The 11,071-nt window shown below is 46.0% G+C and overlaps 1 long non-coding RNA gene across 1 annotated transcript in view; it reads left to right on the top strand.

Annotated features, from left to right (window-relative positions):
• The first annotated feature begins 549 nt into the window (after window positions 1–549).
• LOC139185721 (uncharacterized) overlaps window positions 550–11,071 on the top strand; it is a 33,162-nt gene continuing 22,640 nt past the window's right edge. The window contains exons 1-3 of the long non-coding RNA XR_011569200.1: window positions 550–2,864; window positions 3,206–3,327; window positions 7,490–7,605. This is a non-coding gene — a long non-coding RNA (uncharacterized lncRNA). The remainder of the gene's footprint in view (window positions 2,865–3,205; window positions 3,328–7,489; window positions 7,606–11,071) is intronic.

Raw genomic sequence — 11,071 nt, 5'->3', positions numbered from 1 at the left:
AAAGCATGCCTGACATAGCTTTCAACTACTTGCAAATGCTGAGAAGTTGAAAAACATAACATTTACAAAAGATACATCTGGTGCATATTTATATAACTTGGAATAAGGAATCATTTAAATACTGCTGAGCCATCTCCATATTAGGAGAAACGATATTCCAGGTCCATATGTGAGATAGCTAGTAAAATACATGTAGGTTTAAATTTCTCTTAGGCATTTTTTTTTTATTTATTTAACACACGCTAGACGTATGGAAATATTGATTAGGGCTTAATTCAATTGGAATTTCTTTCCCCCTGAATTTTATAGATTGTATCATTAACTCTAGTTTCTGTTCTAGAAGAGATAAGTTTTGAAAGTAGTGTTTTCTACTTACGAAACTTGCTTCCTTGGGTGTGTTAGTTCTTAACTCAGGAACCAGGGGCCCAGTAACATCCAGAGGTAAACTCCAGGGGCTCTGTGACCCTCCTGAGTTGATATGCAAACATTAGGAAGTGTAGATAAGTAGATGACTTTCCCGCCCCCCCCCCCCCCCCCCCCAGTAAGAGATCTAACTTATGTCTGTATCTCAAAGAGGCTAATGGTCCTGGTGAGGTGGAAAGACTTGAAATCATCAGAAATACTTGGGGTTACCCCTTACTAGTCATCGAACCCACCTTCTGCAGGACTTATCTGTGAAGCAAAAGGATTGTAGTAGGTAACCTCAGATGCCCCGCCCAGCACCTGCATTCTCCAGCCAGAAACTTACCTCCATCTATCCATGCTTAAGCCACCAATGCCTCAGCATCTGTTCTACCCACTGCATCTATCTGTAGGTTGCTCTTGTGGAGTTTCTGTATGAGGCTAGGCTGAAGAGCAAGCGGGGCTGCATACATAGCAAGTTGAGGGGGGGGAAAAAAAAGCACACCTAAAAATTGTACAGTTCTAGAATACCATGTGGCACAGCATATGAAATATAACTTTTACCCTCCAGCTCACACACACACACTTTAATTAATGTTATGGGCTGTGCTTTAAACTGAGAGAAGTGAGAAAACCAAGGTTAAGGATGCTCTGTTCTTCACTGTGTAGAAGGAAGAAAGAGACAGCTATGTAAATGAAGGCTTTCGCATCTCCTTGTCAATTTCTTATCTGTTGTCAGTTTGAATGATTTTTATATCAGAAGAATGCTGAAGATCTGTTTTCCCATCAGTTTTTGAGCCCAAGGAATTTGGAACTGAAGTTCTGAGCCAGGAAACAGTCCTGTTTTGAATTCAGAGGCTCTATTGCTAAGCGCAGATGCCAGGCTAATGATAAATTCCAAGAGGTTCGGCTTGATATTTCAACCCCAAGGTCAGAGAGAATTCCTTCCTTGGAGTTGGGCAAATGAAGAAAGCCAAGGTGGCTAGGGCCTGTCCAGCGGTTACCCTGGGAGAGGAGCACCCCGCCAGGCTGCAGTGACGTGGTCAGCCAGGCGAGACGGACCTTTTCTAAGTAGAATATTGTGGTAATGGGCACTACTGGCCTCAGGAAATACAGTAACTCTCGATTTCTATATATTTCACATGATGTAGCTTTGACATCCGCAAGGCTTTCTAAAATTTTCACTTTATAGTTAGTTATGGTGGTGTCATAGAGACCCAACCTCTGAAGCTGACATGATCTATTGTGCAAAAATTCTTAATTTGAGAGGTGTTTACTGGGCAGATTCTCTCAGATCTATTTATTAATGAACCCTTGAGATGGACCATGCCAGGGTGCACTAACTCTATGCACATGTCACAAGCCAGATTCCAATCTCAGAGGCTGGCACCCACTCTCCCTTTCTTTCATTCCCCACATACTTTGCTATATTGCAGGTTTATTAGAAACTCATTCAGTACAACAGAGGTGATAACTTTTTCTGAGTTCAAGCCCCCACGGAGACAATTTTTCTGGGGGAGGGTCCTCTATGGAGATGTCTGTGGTCACAAACTTCATACCAATTCTGACAAATCATATACATCATGACGTGTCCTGATGACACTAGGAAATCTGAGAACATAGGGATTTATTTATTATTAATTCACCTTTCTAACAGCTGACAGAACTTTTCATGGCCAACTGAAATGATAAAAAAAAAGAGACATGATTAAGTATTGAAATATCACAGACCAAATTTCGATGAGGAAAGAAACAAAAATGTATTTTTTTTTTCTAAAAGACCATAACTATAATGTTCCAAAGCCTTGTCCAAGGATAAACTACGTCCTGCACTGAATGTTTCCTGAAGCTATTGAGTTATGAACCTGCCTCTCCCATTGTTCACCTTGATGGAAAGAAACTCTGGTTCAGTCTGTGTTTCAGGCAACCCCAGGGAAGGGAAGGTCTGAGCCAATTTGGGTAATGATGCCATGCTCTCATCTTTGGAAGAAAGTGGAGTAAAAGACGGCCAGCACTCAGTGGCATTCGTCTACATTAGAGGCAATCTGAGTGACCCAGTTTTGCACCCTGAAGCTCCCTGTCTGGTTGCCTCTGATTCTCCTTCCCCACCCTGCTACTCATCCCCTGGCAAGAACAGCCACTCTGGGCTTTAAATGACATTTGAGCTTTCTACCTCGGAATGTTTTCAGGGGAAACTCTCTGTGTATATGGATAAAGCAACCAAAATAAAATTGAAGGTCATGCCGTGGGTGGTTTAGGCGTAAACTATCACCCCTTCCATCAACAATGTATCTGTTTATTCATAGGCCTTAATGCTATTTGACTTCCAAGAAGAACTGAAATAAATTATGTTCAGAGCTCCTTAGAAGAAATACCCTTACAGGTTGAAAGTGTCGTTACCTCCACAGGGACTTCCTAGTTGCCCTCTGCAGGAGATCATAAGACATCCCAGGAAATGGAAGGTAATGGAGAATAAACAAATGAAAAAAGATCTCTGCCATTCCTGCCAGTCACCTTATCCAGACTTTCCTAAGTCCTTTCCCTAAGGCTTGGGTGGTTCCTCCATACTTATGTACATACCTTATTCTGATTTGGAAACCTCATTTGTCCATCATGGTAATTTGGGGGCTCGATAGCACGATTCAGAACCGGGGATAGAATTCCACCTAGGAGAAGTTATGCGTTTGCACAGGTGAGAATTGAGACTCCCTGCTTGATCTCTAGTCTGGGGTCTGTGCCTGGTGAATGTTTTCTTCTGTCTCTTGAACTTCTGTATTTATTTATTTATTTATGTGAATTCCAGAGCAGTTTTGCTGAGTAAATGTGAAACAGGCTTCGGGATGGAGAGAAAAATCAGCTGTTCAGCTCCCTCTCTGCTCTCCAGTGAAAGCCCTGAGACTGGAAATCTCTACGATTCTTCTCCAGGTGTGATTTAGAAATCAGGACCATGACTTTACAAAAATGGATGGGACAGTTTCCTAAACTATATATTTACCTTCTGAGATGGAAAGCATTATCATTTTAAATATAGAAACATTTCCTTTATTGGCTAGTCATTTTAAGAATACTCTACAAGGTCTCAAATTTCCATTTTTCCTCATATTATCAACTAGAAGGTTTTTTATTTTCTGATGAGAAAAATGATTAAAAGAGATAAGGAAATGTGCTTTTTAAAAGTATGAGTCTCCATAGGAAAAGACATGGGCTACTAAATTATGTCAGTCAAGTGGCCTGCCTTATAAAATTACTCCTTCAACTTTGGGATTTTATGGGTATTTGCTGTGCCATACTGACGGTTCCTCTTGTAGATCCAGAATTTAAGAAAAACCATTTTGCCAATGATCTGCTGTGAGGGAGCAATGCAAATTAATTACTATTGAGAAAAGTACATTATGTGTCTATATTCTTAAACAGCTGGCCTGTTTAGACAAAAATGAGTGATAATTCATCTATAAATTCCAGTTAAGTTGGTGAACCAGTTAACTCAGTAAACAAATTAAGTAGAGTTAAATTAAAAAAATAAATTGGATGGTTCAAGGAGATCAAAATCAAAGAATGCTCTAAAGGAGTCTGGACGTGTTTTTCCAAGTGAGGAATTTCTTGTGATGCCATTTGCAAAGAAGTGAAGATAGAGCTTGCAAACATTTTGTGTTTTTTTTGGTCAATTATTTGAGATGAATGTGTACATCTTGGGGTACATAAAGTAGGAAAGTAACTGGAGAAAAAGGCTTAGCTAGAAACCTGGAAGTTTGCAACCAAGATATTGTTTAGAAAGCTGCATATGTTTTGAATATTAGAAGGCTTCCCTCTCTCTTCTTTCAGTTATGCTGTTTAAGGTAGCTCATGGTTTTTATCAGTTTTCTTAACCTGAGTCAGATGAATTGGCCTCTGCTGGTGTTTCTGGTGCCTTGGCTGCCTTTCCAACTCGTTTTCTAAGGAGACAGTGTGTATATACTTTTTTTGCAGAAATAATTTTGGCCATTTCAACCTCTCGGTTTTACTTTTCTTTTCCCCCTTCCCTTTTGCTGTGGATTTTCTTCCCTTTGGTCCTTACCCCTTTTTAATATTTCCTGGGCTTCCCTGATGGCTCAAATGGTAAAGAATCCCCCTGCCAATGCAAGAGACCTGGGTTTGATCCCTGGGTTGCGAAGATCCCCTGGAGAAGGGAACGACTGTACACTCCAGTACTCTTGCCTGGAAAATCCCATGGATAGAGGAGCCTGGTGGGTTACAGTCCATAGCGTGATAAAGAGCTGGACACGACTGAGCGACTAACACTTTCATTTTGCTTTCACTTTCCTTTAATACTTAAAATCAAACCTCTCATGCCCACAGTTGCTATTCTTTGCTTTGCTCCAAGGTTCCTTTCTTTCCCAGTGATATTGCTGTATTTCTTTCCTGCCCCACCACCAAGGTTCCCTCTCAAAATCCTTGACTACCCTTTATCCCTGCATCCTTATCTCTTCCTGTTCACTCTGCTTTTATGGACATGGTCTGTTGTCTTCTTCCACTACAGTTCTCCCAAGCTATCGGACATTTCAAACCTGTCTATGTTGACAGGCAACTAATTTCCATATGATTTTCTTTCGGACTTGCCCCCTCATTTTTTCTTTTATGAAGTTGCTCAATCCTGTCCTCTTCTCACAGGCACAGACCCTGTCTATTCTTCCTCACTTGCCTTCTTGGGTTCTTTGTCTGGTGGGCTTTGGGTCCATCCAAGGGACTCTAGGTGGAGAGTTCTGATGAGCCCACTTCACAGGGGCAGTTTAAGACAGTCTCCTGTCAGCTAAATAGATGGCACATCCATACCCATCCTTTTGAAACAGACTTGGCTCGTCCCAGGAGGACCCCCAGGTGGAATGTTGCTCTGTCTAAGCATTGAATCAAGGGAGAGAAAGGCAGGTTCTGATTGGGGTTCTCCCCTTGCCACTGCTGGTTTCACCCTGGGGAAACACTGGATTCTCTGCACCTCTCTGCGTTCTTAGAGATTCTAACACCCAACTCTTAGAGTTTTTGCGTGAGCTGTGCACTGGGATGTTTCCAGTGAATGTGAGTTCCCTCTGCTCTTAGAGACTGCAGAAAACTTAGAGCTTATGTCAGACACAGCAGACCCGGGAGATGAGATGGGAGAAATAATGCCGTAAATGTAGTGCTTCTAGAGTGTTTCAGAGTATTCAGATCGTCCATCTTGCTTCATCTTTACAATGATCCTGGGGGCTGCTGAGGACTCTGGGCCCCTCGACAGTGACCCACTTGGGACCACTGCTGCCATGCAATTCACTTGGGAGGAAAGAAATGCCCACTGAAAAGCCATGTGGATATTATGAAGGCAATGGGGACGAAGAGGTCCTCCCGAGTGTAGAAAATTGGAGCCATTCAGCCCGTTAGAAGAGAGGAGTTTTATGTTTCAATCCCAAGTTCAGAGAAAAGAAAACCTTTCCTTTTCTTTCCTCTTTGCTGTTATTGGCAAGGCTCTGTGAGACGGCGACTCACATAGAAGACACACACTGGGCCAAATTTTCAAAGAGCCTCTATGCTTTGCATGTGTTAGATTTTTCATGCAGAGCTGAAGCTCTGGGTGGTGGGGAAGTCTGAAGGGTGGAGGGGAGGGTGGGCACAGATGGCTTTTCACATTTGCCACCTCACTTTGAATGTGGAAATGTACTAATTTTGTGAGACTTGGTTTTCTTAAAAGTAGAGTTCCTTAAAGGAGGCTTATATCTTGAGCAGTGCCGTCTTTAAATGAACAATTCTGCAGATGAGATGAGAAGGAATCTGTCTGCTGGACAGTGGTGAGAAGGTGCTGTATTGTTGGAAATAAAACTCAGCCAAAGAGACGCCACATTACCTCGCCATCCGAGTGGGTTATGGTGACTTCCAATTGCTTGCAGGTCATGTCAAACCTTTTTCCTGAGCGCTTTTTGTCTCAAAGAGACCTTCGCTAGGGAACGATTAAATGTCTCAGAGTTAGCAATTCGATCACAGAGTCTTTTTGAGGATTTGGTTCATTCTCAGAAAGATGTAGATTCTTTCTTTCCCATGTGACCACCACTGACTTTCAACTCTCTTGTTTTGGCTCTTTGCCAGTTGTATCTGTTCTGGTAGAGAAGGTTATGCTATGAAAATAGAAAATAACCATCAAAATCTCAGTGACTTACAATAACAATTTTGCTCCTTGATCCCATTTCTTGTCCATCGTCGGTTGCAAGGGTGTCCTTCAATTGTAGACATTTATGGATGCTGGATGGCGGGGTCTTTGCTGTACGTGGTCCCACACTCACCGCAGCAGGAGGTAATGGGACCTGGGGAAGCTTGCCCTGACTTCTATAGCTTCTGTCCTGAAGTGACACCTGTCACCCCTCACATCTCGTTGGTCAAAAAGTCACGTGATCACACCTGACTACACAGTGGTCTGGTCCATTCAATCCTATGCTGAGCCCAGAAGGTGGGGGAAGAGAAATGCAAATAAACTGCCTATGAGGATCTCATCCTCAGTTACACAAAACCATACAGGACAAGGATTTCTCTCTATTTATGGTAATAGGCCCTTACAGGGCACACTTCTCTGTCCTAGACATTTTCAACCCTAAATATTCATTGGAAGGACTGGTGTTGAACTGAAACTACAATATTTTGGTCACCTGATGCAAAGAGCCGACTCATTGGAAAAGATCCTGATGCTCGGAAAGATTGAGGGCAGGAGGAGAAAGGAGTGACAGAGGATGAGATAGTTGGATGGCATCACTGACTCAATGGACGCTGAGTTTGAACAAACTCTGGGAGATAGTGAAGGACAGGGAAGCCTGGCGTGCTGGCAGCCCATGGTTGCCAAGAGTCTGACATGACTAAGTGACTGAAAAACAGCAACAAGACGTTTATGAACCTCACTAAAAAAGTGTCTCATATCTTCACGAGAGGCTCCAGGAACTGGCTGTTTGGCCTCCTTGGATGCCTATAATACTCTGAAATGGTTTCAGTGACCATGATTAGAATGAAAATAATAATGAAGAATAAAAACTCATTGGCGGAGAGAAACACCAATCTTAAACAGTTGCTTCAACTTCACTTCTGTTCTTTCTCTTGAAAGTGCTTTTCAAGTTTTAATCGAAGAACATCTTTGTGATCAGATTAACCAAATATTGACCCCCAAAAGGAAGCTAAGACTCAGAGAAGATCGGTAGAGACCTTTCAAGCCTCTAATATGTGAGTTGAAGTGTTTAATTGACTATTTTGGGAAATGACTAATCACCAACACTGTCTTCACCACCACCATCATCATCACCCTCACCACCACCTCCATCACCACCACCACCACCATCATCACCCCTCCACCTCCATCACCACCACCATCATCATCGCCCCTCCACCACCTCCATCACTGCCACCACCATCATCGCCCCTCCACCTCCATCACCACCACCATCATCACCCCTCCACCACCTCCATCACCACCACCACCATCATCACCCCTCCACCTCCATCACCACCACCATCATCACCCCTCCACCTCCATCACCACCACCACCACCATCATCACCCCTTCACCTCCATCACCACCACCATCATCGCCCCTCCACCTCCATCACCACCACCATCATCACCCCTCCACCTCCATCACCACCACCACCACCATCATCACCCCTTCACCTCCATCACCACCACCATCATCGCCCCTCCACCTCCATCACCACCACCATCATCGCCCCTCCACCTCCATCACCACCACCATCATCACCCCTCCACCACCTCCATCACCACCACCACCATCATCACCCCTCCACCTCCATCATCACCACCATCATCGCCCCTCCACCTCCATCACCACCACCATCATCGCCCCTCCACCTCCATCACCACCACCATCATCGCCCCTCCACCTCCATCACCACCACCACCACCATCATCACCCCTTCACCTCCATCACCACCACCATCATCGCCCCTCCACCTCCATCACCACCACCACCATCATCACTCCTCCACCTCCATCACCACCACCATCATCGCCCCTCCACCTCCATCACCACCACCACCACCATCATCACCCCTCCACCTCCATCACCACCACCATCATCGCCCCTCCACCTCCATCACCACCACCACCATCATCACTCCTCCACCTCCATCACCACCACCATCATCGCCCCTCCACCTCCATCACCACCACCACCACCATCATCACCCCTTCACCTCCATCACCACCACCATCATCGCCCCTCCACCTCCATCACCACCACCACCATCATCACTCCTCCACCTCCATCACCACCACCATCATCGCCCCTCCACCTCCATCACCACCACCACCACCATCATCACTCCTCCACCTCCATCACCACCACCATCATCGCCCCTCCACCTCCATCACCACCACCATCATCACCCCTCCACCTCCATCACCACCACTACCACCATCATCACCCCTCCACCTCCATCACCACCACCACCACCATCATCGCCCCTCCACCTCCATCACCACCACCATCATCACCCCTCCACCACCTCCATCACCACCACCACCATCATCACCCCTCCACCTCCATCACCACCACCATCATCGCCCCTCCACCTCCATCACCACCACCATCATCACCCCTCCACCTCCATCACCACCACCATCATCGCCCCTCCACCTCCATCACCACCACCACCACCATCATCACCCCTTCACCTCCATCACCACCACCATCATCGCCCCTCCACCTCCATCACCACCACCACCACCATCATCACCCCTCCACCTCCATCACCACCACCATCATCGCCCCTCCACCTCCATCACCACCACCATCATCACCCCTCCACCTCCATCACCACCACCATCATCGCCCCTCCACCTCCATCACCACCACCATCATCACCCCTCCACCTCCATCACCATCACCATCATCGCCCCTCCACCTCCATCACCACCACTACCACCATCATCACCCCTCCACCTCCATCACCACCACCATCATCACCCCTCCACCTCCATCACCACCACCATCATCACCCCTCCACCTCCATCACCACCACCATCATCACCCCTCCACCACCTCCATCACCACCACCACCATCATCACCCCTCCACCTCCATCACCACCACCATCATCACCCCTCCACCTCCATCACCACCACCACCATCATCGCCCCTCCACCTCCATCACCACCACCATCATCACCCCTCCACCACCTCCATCACCACCACCACCACCATCACCCCTCCACCTCCATCACCACCACCATCATCACCCCTCCACCTCCATCACCACCACCATCATCACCCCTCCACCTCCATCACCACCACCACCATCATCACCCCTCCACCTCCATCACCACCACCACCATCATCACCCCTCCACCTCCATCACCACCACCATCATCACCCCTCCACCACCTCCATCACCACCACCATCATCACCCCTCCACCACCTCCATCACCACCACCACCATCATCACCCCTCCACCTCCATCACCACCACCATCATCACCCCTCCACCTCCATCATCACCACCATCATCACCCCTCCACCTCCATCACCACCATCACCATCATCACCCCTCCACCTCCAACACCACCACCACCATCACCCCTCCACCTCCATCATCACCACCATCATCACCCCTCCACCTCCGTCATCACAGTCACCATTGCCACCATCACTAGTAGCACTGTCTATCACACTTGTGTTACCTGTTTAATGTTTCTCTTATACCATCATGGAGATCATAACATTGGTAAGACTTTTAATAATTATATTTGTTTTATTCCTACACATTACATAAATCTAGGAATTAAAAGGTCATGGAAGAAAGTGACAACTCAGAACTGTGTTTGGGACTGAGTTTGGATTAAACCTGTCACCCTCTTCAATTTGAATGTTTTTGTTTTTTATTTTCATTTTTTTCCTGTGCTATTTTATCCCCTCATTTAAACTTGAAAGAGAACCAGAGCTAAAAAAAAATGACACACTCCATGACCTCCAGGTCCCAGGAAAAGGCAGAATTTACTGAAGCACCAACTTGAATTCCTTTACCACACGCATCACTCAGGTATGTTTTTTTTGGAGTGCACAGGTGTGGCCAGGATTTCCAAAGTCGAAGCTGTTTTTTTTTTTTTTTCCCTTCCAAACTCTGCCCAGTAACCAGCAGGGGAAGCTAGAAGGATCAGTCTGAAGGAAAGTGGCACAATTACCCCATGAATCAGAATGTTTTGGCAGAATTGTGGCAATTGGCAGGTTTCTCTTCATGAGATCACCCATCTGCTCTGATTCGGGTGTGATGCTCAGGGCCTCTGGGGACAGTGGTCAGAGTGGGCTTTCTTTGGACGCGTTCCCATTGCCCACTGAACTGAGGAGATCAGGGTTCCCTCCTCGCTTTGGCTTACGTGGGAAGGATGGCATCTTGAACCCCTGCCCGCAGCCTGTGATTTAACAATCCTTTGTGAGGCCCCTGGGATTTATGTCTTTAAACACTGTTGCTGGTTGAGGTAATGGTGGGGAGTAGAAGGAATCTGGCCCAAAGCTAAAGCCCTAGAGCTTTACCCCACCCCCAAATATTAACAAAACAAGGATGTTATTAAATTACCAATCCTGGCCCCAATTGAATAGATGCCAAGAATTCCATGCTCCCACCTCACATTATATGTTTTATTTTTCTTCTGGGGATTTGTTTTCTGAATCAGTTTAC

The sequence above is a fragment of the Bos indicus genome, chromosome 11 (genome assembly GCF_029378745.1).
Source record: "Bos indicus isolate NIAB-ARS_2022 breed Sahiwal x Tharparkar chromosome 11, NIAB-ARS_B.indTharparkar_mat_pri_1.0, whole genome shotgun sequence".
Lineage (NCBI taxonomy): Eukaryota > Metazoa > Chordata > Mammalia > Artiodactyla > Bovidae > Bos > Bos indicus.
This window is presented reverse-complemented; position numbering and strand designations above follow the sequence as displayed.